Below are 9315 nucleotides of genomic sequence, written 5' to 3'. Positions count from 1 at the left end.
TAATCTCCTGTGATTTTCTTTTAGGTTCCTGATGAGGAGATGAATACCATAAGGTAAGATGACATTCTCTCTCCATTATTCCCTACCTGCCTCCTCAGCCAGGTCACCCATGATACAAGTCTTTATTACACGTCCATCCATGTCTGAGGACGTCGGGAGATGACGTGGAAACCGGCCACTAGGGGGCAACAGTGAGCGCTGTTACCTTCAAGTAGGTTTCGGTTTTGCTAGGGTGTTGTGGACGGGGATGGCGGATGGGTGTAAGGATCTGACGCATGTTTGAATCTAGCGATAGAAAGTTGTCTTTGATTGTTTTTAAATGAAGGTTATCCTAAACATTAACCCTTACCTTAAACATTCAGAGTTAATCCCTAACCTTAAACATTCGGAGTTAATACCTAAACTTAACCCTAACCTTAAACATTCTCAGTTAATGTCTAAATGTACCTTAAAAATGTCCAAATTTGACGTTTGAGAAACATAGCTTCTGAAGTGAGACTGTGAGAGCTTGTTGTGCCTCTTTCCCTGCCTGCCCAGTCCTCCTTCTCTCTCTCTCTCTCTCGCTCTCTCGCTCTATCTTTGTCTAGCTCTCCTGCTCTTTCTCTCTCTCTCTCTCTCTCTCTCTCTCTCTCTCTCTCTCTCTCTCTCTCTTCTCATTCTCTCCACCTCTCCTCTGCTCCACTGGGGGTTTCTCCAAGCTTATCAAACCTGGGTAAGCCAGCCCTCGATCACACGGAAGGGCTTTCACCAGCAGCCCCAGCACACACAAACACATACAGACTCAGCACCGCTCCCCTCACACATACAGCAAAGAGTGGAGGCAGCAGGCAGGATTTCTGTGTCATCATCACCAGCACCAGCGATTCACAATGAGACTCTGTGTGAGCACCAAGGGAAGGTACTGCTCCTTCAACAGAGGGAACGTCTTTCATTGGGATCTGGGGTTGGCATTGTGTGTGTGTGTCACTGTGTGTGAGATTTATCGCTACTGTATGTTTGCGCAGTTTTCGATTTGCTTTACATCGGTATAGCCTAGAGCTTGAATGGTATTTGGAATTATCATACATGTCATTCTTTGCAAAGGATAGTAGTAAAATTCCTGAATAGAACATGTAGTTCCACTGCACTGGTACAGTAGTTATGCCACAGAATTATTTTCAGGCTTATTGTTCAATACAGGGAACATGTCAAATAAAAACTGGCGTATATTGTATTTAAACATTTCCTCCTTGGACAGCGAGAGAGAAGGCTTGGCTAAAAGGTGTTTAAAGGTTTGATGAGTGAACTAGGATGTTGCTGTAGTGTTTTATCACTCTGATATGTCTGATATAATTCTGGGAAGTCACCTGTAGTTTCAGGGAAGCCACAAATCCCTTTTCAGTGTACGGTCATTTAGAGGGAGAAAAATAGCTATTTACCCTGGTTCCTCTTTAGGTTTCTTCCAAGGCTCCTGCCTTCTAGTGAGTTGTTCTAGCCCCTGTGATTCTGCCTCTGCATTGGGTATCTGTAAAGGATTTTGTGACAGCTGCTGATGTTATATAATACATTTGATTGATTGATTGATTGATTGATTGACATGGATATTTAGCTATCCAACGCTTTTTATCCTATGAACATTTCTTATAAACCTCCCATACCCCTCTGATGTTATTAAATTAGTACCATGTTTAATGCTATTACGATTGTATTTTCTGGGAGAAATAAAACCACCCTCTTATACCTCTTTAAAATGGTATTGCTCTTCCCTCCATCATATTGCTATTAACTTTCCATCAGATCAGCTACAATCTTACTGTCAGAATAGTTTTTGTTCAACCAGTCTTTAATTTAAAAAATAGCCTGGAAATAGCCTATAGATAGTCTGGATATAACCTGGAACACATAGTACTATATACATTGGCTATATGGTGTAATGATTTTCAGATGAGTGAGGCTAAATGTCTTTTTTAAATGCCAGGGAGGGTCAATTCATTTGATGGGCTGTTTTTACCAACACCCTGTATTGATTATCATCACCTCTGTGACCGACGTTAGCCACTAACTGTTTGGCTCGTTAATTATATAGTACAACGACACAAGTGCCAAATCTACATTACGATGGACTAGAATATTATACTCCATTCTAGATTTTAAAAAATATGGTCCATAAAGTTTGGAAATTCTTCTTTGTCTTCACAATACATGATTGATTTAAAGACACATTTAATCATCAGGAGCAGGAACTGTGGTTCAATCCCTTCTTATTTACAGTCACCTGTGGCTGTCCAACACCAGAGAGATAGAGTAGTAGGGTAAAGGGAAAAAGAGACATGGACCTACAGATTTGACACCAACCCCCAGAGTGAATCACTCAGCGCTCCTGTCCCAGTGACCCCAGTACTCCCAAGTATACCAGACAAAGAAAATGATGAAATGTGTTGAAATGTCTTCAATGTGTGTCCTCATTTGTATTTATTATGGATCCCCATTAGCTGCTGCCAAGGCAAGGCACTCTTCCTGGGGTCCTGCAAAATGAAGGCAGTTGCACAATTTTTGAAACACTACAATACATTCATAAGCCCCTTATTCTGGCTCAAATTTCCTGTATGTATTTTGACCTCCGTCTTATGTAGTAAATGTATATTTTATTGTGAGACAAATTTGAGGGATAGGTAAAGGGAGAGAGAGAGAGCTCCGTATGGCCCCATGGCCCTGTCATGGTGTGTAGGAGTGAGGAGTCATGCAGTGTTAAATGCAAAAGAAGTGAGTTGGGTTAGAGACTGTCTCCCAGGCTCGAATGGACTGGGCTGGATGGCTATTCACTAATGATCTACTCAAACACGGTGAATAGCTCATTGCAGAAGAAGACAGACCTGCCAGGGGTTGATCTTTTCTCTTTCTCTCTCTCTCTCTCTCTCTTTTTATCTTTCTTTCTTTCTTTCTTTCACTCTCTCTCTCTCTTTTTATCTTTCTTTCTTTCACTCTCTCTCTCTCTCTTTCTCTCTCTTTCTCTCTCTCTCTTTCTCTCTCTCTTTCTTTCTTTCTTTCTTTCTCTCTCTCTTTCTCTCTCTCTTTCTTTCTTTCTTTCTTTCACTCTCTCTCTCTCTTTTTATCTTTCTTTCTTTCTCTCTCTCTCTCTCTTTCTCTCTTCTTTCTCTTCTTTCTTTCTCTCTCTTTCTTTCTCTTCTTTCTTCTCTTTCTCTCTCTCTCTTTCTTTCTTTCTTTCTTTCTTTCTTTCTCTCTCTCTTCTCTCTCTTCTTTCTTTCTTTCTTTCTTTCTTTCTTTCTCTCTCTCCATCTTCCTCTCTCACACGCAGGCCTCCTGGCAAATCTTTTGTATTGTTGTTGTCCATTTGAGTTAGTCACTAACAATGTGTTGTGAAGGCCTGGTAGCTCATTGTGAGTGTGTTCTATTTTTAATGACTTGAACCAGTTATTTAGTGTATTTTTGTATCTCACTGGGTCCAAGTATCTTATATTTTCAACATATCCTGCCATTTGGATTAACAAACCACTGTTTTCATAATGTGTGAAAAGCAAAACGTATCATGTCCTCCTTTTGATAAAATGACTTGTTTTCACAATCTGTGACTCCGTCATCCTCTGCCAGAAGAAGTTCTGCATCTCAACACAAGTGTAACTTTGGGAAAACAAATCACATTCTGGTAAAGAATGGAGAATTCCCTGTGGGGTTTGCTCGGCACCATAACAGGTTTTATATGCCTGCGAGTGGAGGCTGTGTTAATTTCAGAACAGCATGTGTATGTGTGTATGTGTGTGTATGTGTGTGTGTTGTTTTCTGTCGGTTGTGTATGTGTGTTGTTTTCCGTTGGTTGTGTGTGTGTGTTGTTTTCCGTTGTGTGTGTGTGTACTCGCTCTGGTCGTTTTTTTGCTCATGTTGTTTTTTGACATTGGCGCCATCAGGTTTCCCACTTTCCGTTGATCCCAAATCCCTTCCAGGGTACCTTCAACAGTGTAGGAAATCAATTATTTCAGCTAAGTACCATCAACAGTGTAGGAAATCATTCTTTCTACCATCAACAGTGTAGGAAATCAACTAGCCCAGTGCTGTTGGTAATGAAGCAGTTGGGGGTGGTGGCTGGGAAAGGGAAACTTGTAGGTTTGTTCTGAGTGGATCAATGCTCTCAGGTGTGGGTCCACTGTGGGGACTGTACCGCCCGTAGGAATAGAGCTAATTGGACATTCTAATTCCACGCTACCACTGGTCTTACAGACAGGGCCTACTGGGAAGTGGGGACAGGAGTTTTTCCTGCTTAGGTCAAAATAATAATAATAAGAAAAATTAAAAAAATTATATATAGTGCTTTTCATGCGGAATCATAAAATCTCTTTTAAAAAATCACATTCAGGGAGCTGGCAGTTGATCTTCCACAGCCAGACGATGATGCATTTCAGTAAAGGAGTAGCTTGAGTGGAGGAGGCATTAATGGTAAAGCCAGGGTGTGAGAAACATCAATCAGACAGGCCCCTCTGTCAGTCACAGCTCCTCTGTAGGTAGGCTGGAACATCCACCATTGAACGTGTACCACCTGCCTAGGTGGTAATTTGGTAGCTGTAAACGCCCAAGAGACCATCACACCTCAGCAGTAATCAGCAACAGTGTCCTGTGAGGTGAGCCTCTGTCATCCCCTCACACCGCAGTCCACATCTTTCCAGAAACCAAGCTGGAATAAAAATATGAAAATGTGTTTTTCAGGTGTTGATGGATCATCATTAGATTAGCTAGCTATATCATCAGTCCTGCAACTCCATGGATCATTCAGATTAGATTAGATAGCTATATCATCAGTCCTGCAACTCCATGGATCATTCAGATTAGATTAGCTAGCTATATCATCAGTCCTGCAACTCCATGGATCATTCAGATTAGATTAGCTAGCTAGCTATCATCAGTCCTGCAACTCCATGGATCATTCAGATTAGATTTAGCTAGCTATATCATCAGTCCTGCAACTCCATGGATCATTCTAGCTATATCATCAGTCCTGCAACTCCATGGATCATTCAGATTAGATTAGCTAGCTATATCATCAGTCCTGCAACTCCATGGATCATTCAGATTAGATTAGCTAGCTAGCTATATCATCAGTCCTGCAACTCCATGGATAATTAGCTAGCTATATCATCAGTCCTGCAACTCCATGGATCATTCAGATTAGATTAGCTAGCTATATCATCAGTCCTGCAACTCCATGGATCATTCACATTAGATTAGCTAGCTATATCATCAGTCCTGCAACTCCATGGATCATTCAGATTATTCAGATTCAGTCCTGCAACTCCATGGAGCAGATTAGATTAGCTAGCTATATCATCAGTCCTGCAACTCCATGGATCATTCAGATTAGATTAGCTAGCTATATCATCAGTCCTGCAACTCCATGGATCATTCAGATTAGATTAGCTAGCTATATCATCAGTCCTGCAACTCCATGGATCATTGGATCATTCATCAGTCCTGCAACTCCATGGATCATTCACATTAGATTAGCTAGCTATATCATCAGTCCTGCAACTCCATGGATCATTCAGATTAGATTAGCTAGCTATATCATCAGTCCTGCAACTCCATGGATCATTCACATTAGATTAGCTAGCTATATCATCAGTCCTGCAACTCCATGGATCATTCACATTAGATTAGCTAGCTATATCATCAGTCCTGCAACTCCATGGATCATTCAGATTTAGCTATATCATCATTATGGCAGATTAGATTAGCTAGCTATATCATCAGTCCTGCAACTCCATGGATCATTCAGATTAGATTAGCTCAGCAACTCCATGGCTATAGCTATATCATCAGTCCTGCAACTCCATGGATCATTCAGATTAGATTTAGATTAGCATTAGATTAGCTAGCTATATCATCAGTCCTGCAACTCCATGGATCATTCACATTAGATTAGCTAGCTAGCTATATCATCAGTCCTGCAACTCCATGGATCATTCACATTAGATTAGCTAGCTATATCATCAGTCCTGCAACTCCATGGATCATTCACATTAGATTAGCTAGCTATATCATCAGTCCTGCAACTCCATGGATCATTCACATTAGATTAGCTAGCTATATTAGTCCTGCAACTCCATGGATCATTCACATTAGATTAGCTAGCTATATCATCAGTCCTGCAACTCCATGGATCATTCAGATTAGATTAAGCTAAATCATCAGTCCTGCAACTCCATGGATCACTTAGCAGAGTTCTCAGTCCTGCAACTCCATGGATCACAGATTAGCTAGCTATATCATCAGTCCTGCAACTCCATGGATCATTCACACAGGCTAGCTATATCATCAGTCCTGCAACTCCATGGATCATGGTCCATCAGTTAAGTCCTGCAACTCCATGGATCACTTTTAGATTAGCTAGCTAAATCAGTCCTGCAACTCCATGGAATTCAGAAGCAGCAGTATCTCAGTCCTGCAACTCCATGGATCATTCACATTAGATTAGCTAGCTATATCATCAGTCCTGCAACTCCATGGATCATTCAGATTAGATTAGCTAGCTATATCATCAGTCCTGCAACTCCATGGATCATTCACATTAGATTAGCTAGCTATATCATCAGTCCTGCAACTCCATGGATCATTCACATTAGATTAGCTAGCTATATCATCAGTCCTGCAACTCCATGGATCATTCATTAGATTAGCTAGCTATATCATCAGTCCTGCAACTCCATGGATCATTCACATTAGATTAGCTAGCTATATCATCAGTCCTGCAACTCCATGGATCATTCACATTAGATTGCTAGCTATATCATCAGTCCTGCAACTCCATGGATCATTCACATTAGATTAGCTAGCTATATCATCAGTCCTGCAACTCCATGGATCATTCAGATTAGATTAGCTAGCTCTATATCATCAGTCCTGCAACTCCATGGATCATCACTCAACAGGTTATCCAAAAAACAAAATACACAAAATAACAAAAATATGTACAATACTTGCAGAGTTCTCCTCTCCTCACAGCACCATGGCAACCAGAGGTGACACAGGCCCTCTGATCAGAGCCTGACTCAGATCTGGTCCATCAGTTAATAAGTGTAGTTACTTTTAGTAAACCAGGTAGGAAGGACAAGCAACTACTGACAGATTAATAGCCCTGCTGTAACTGGTCAAGTTATGTGCTGAAACCACTCCTTCGATCCTCCTGTCTGGTCTGGCTCTGTGGCTCTGTCTGCAGAAGGCAAGGCTCACTCCAGCCTGCTCATGCTGCTACTGCTCTTCCTGCTGCTCATCATCCTACGCCTGCTCCTCCTGCTGCTCCTCCTCCTGCTGCTACTGCTCCTCCTGCTACTGCTACTGCTCGTCCTCCCTCCTGCTTCTCCTGCTTCTACTCATCCTCCTGCTCTGCTACTTCTCCTTCTGCTCTACTCCTCCTGCTCTACCCCCTCTGCTACTGTTCCTCCTCCTCCTGCTCATACTCCTCCTGTTACTGCTACCTCCTCCTGCTACTGCTCCTCCTGCTACTTCTCCTCCTGCTACTGCTCCTCCTGCTACTGCTCCTCCTGCTGCTACCCCTCCTCCTCCCGCTACTGCTCCTCCCTGCTTCTCCTCCTGCTACTGCTCCTCCTGCTACTGCTCCTCCTGCTGCTACTGCTCCTCCTGCTGCTACCCCTCCTCCTCCTGCTACTGCTCCTCCTGCTACTGCTCCTCCTGCTGCTACCCCTCCTCCTGCTGCTACCCCTCCTCCTCCTGTTACTGCTCTCCTCCTGCTACTGCTCCTCCTGCTGCTACCCCTCCTACCTACCTCCTCCTGCTACTGCTCCTCCCGCTACTGCTCCTCCTGCTACTGCTCCTCCTGCTACTGCTCCTCCTGCAGCTAGCCCCTCCTCCTGCTGCTACCCCTCCTCCTGCTACTGCTCCTCCTGCTACTGCTCCTCCTGCTGCTACCCCTCCTCCTCCTGCTCCTCCTGCTGCTACCCCTCCTCCCCCTGCTACTTCTCCTCCTCCTGCTCATACTTCTCCTGTTACTGCTCATCCTGCTCCTGCTACTGCTCCTCCTGCTACTGCTCCTCCTCCTGCTACTGCTCCTGCTTCTACTTATCCTCCTGGTGCTACTGCTCCTCCTCCTGCTACTGATCCTACTCCTGCTACTGCTCCTGCTACTGCTCCTCCTCCTGCTACGGCTCCTGCTTCTACTTATCCTCCTCCTGCTGCTGCTCCTGCTTCAACTTATCCTCCTCCTGATACTGCTCCTCCTCCTGCTACTGCTCCTCCTGCCGCTACTGCTCCTTCTCCTGCTACTGCTCCTCCTCCTGCTCCTGCTACTGATCCTCCTTCTGCTACTGCTCCTCCTGCTGCTTCTGCTTCTCCTCCTGCTACGGCTCCTGCTACTGCTACTTCGGCTCCTGCTACTGCTACTGTTACTGATCCTCCTGCTGCTACTGCTACTGCTACTTCTCCTCCTGCTGCTTCTACTTCTCCTCCTGCTACTGCTACTTCTCCTCCTGCTACTGCTACTGATCCTCCTCCTGCTACTGCTACTGATCCACCGCCTGCTATTGCTCCTCCTGCTGCTACTGCTACTTCTCCTGCTCCTCCTCCTCCTCCTCCTACTACTACTACTACCACTGCTCCTCCTCCTACTACTACTGCTCCTCCTCCTCCTTCTCCTCCTCCTATGCCTGCTCCTCCTCCTCCTACTGCTCCTCCTCCTACTACTACTACTGCTCCTCCTCCTCCTCCTACTACTGCTCCTCCACCTCCTACTACTGCTGCTCCTCCTCCTCCTCCTCTTCCTCCTCCTCCTGCTACTGCTACTGCTCCTCCTCCTCCTACTACTGCTCCGCCTCCTCCTACTACTGCTCCTCCTCCTCCTGCTACTACTGCTCCTCCTCCTACTACTGCTGCTCCTCCTCCTCATCCTCTTCCTCCTCCTCCTGCTACTGCTCCTCCTCCTCCTACTACTGCTCCTCCTCCTCCTACTACTACTGCTCCTCCTCCTACTACTACTACTGCTCCTCCTCTTCCTCCTCCTCCTACTACTGCTCCTCCTCCTCCTCCTCCTACTACTCCTCCTCCTCCTACTACTACTGCTCCTCCTCCTACTACTACTACTGCTCCTCCTCTTCCTCCTCCTCCTACTACTGCTCCTCCTCTTCCTCCTCCTCCTCCTCCTCCTACTACTCCTCCTCCTACTACTACTACTGCTCCTCCTCCTCCTACTACTGCTGTTCCTCCTCCTCTTCCTCTTCCTCCTCCTCCTGCTACTGCTCCTCCTCCTCCTACTACTGCTCCTCCTCCTCCTACTACTACTGCTCCTCCTCCTACTACTACTACTGCTCCTCCTCTTCC

The 9315-nt window shown here is 44.9% G+C and overlaps 1 protein-coding gene across 1 annotated transcript in view; it reads left to right on the top strand.

Moving 5' to 3' along the window:
* The first annotated feature begins 709 nt into the window (after positions 1-709).
* Positions 710-9315, top strand: part of LOC112217923 (brain-enriched guanylate kinase-associated protein) — a 64297-nt gene continuing 55691 nt past the window's right edge. The window contains 1 exon segment of the mRNA XM_024378530.2: positions 710-898. The gene's annotated coding sequence lies outside the window, so the exon portion shown is untranslated.

This window comes from Oncorhynchus tshawytscha, linkage group LG18 (assembly GCF_018296145.1).
Source record: "Oncorhynchus tshawytscha isolate Ot180627B linkage group LG18, Otsh_v2.0, whole genome shotgun sequence".
NCBI classification, from domain to species: Eukaryota; Metazoa; Chordata; class Actinopteri; order Salmoniformes; family Salmonidae; genus Oncorhynchus; species Oncorhynchus tshawytscha.
Note: the sequence above shows the minus strand (reverse complement) of the source record. Positions and strands in the feature narration are given on the sequence as shown.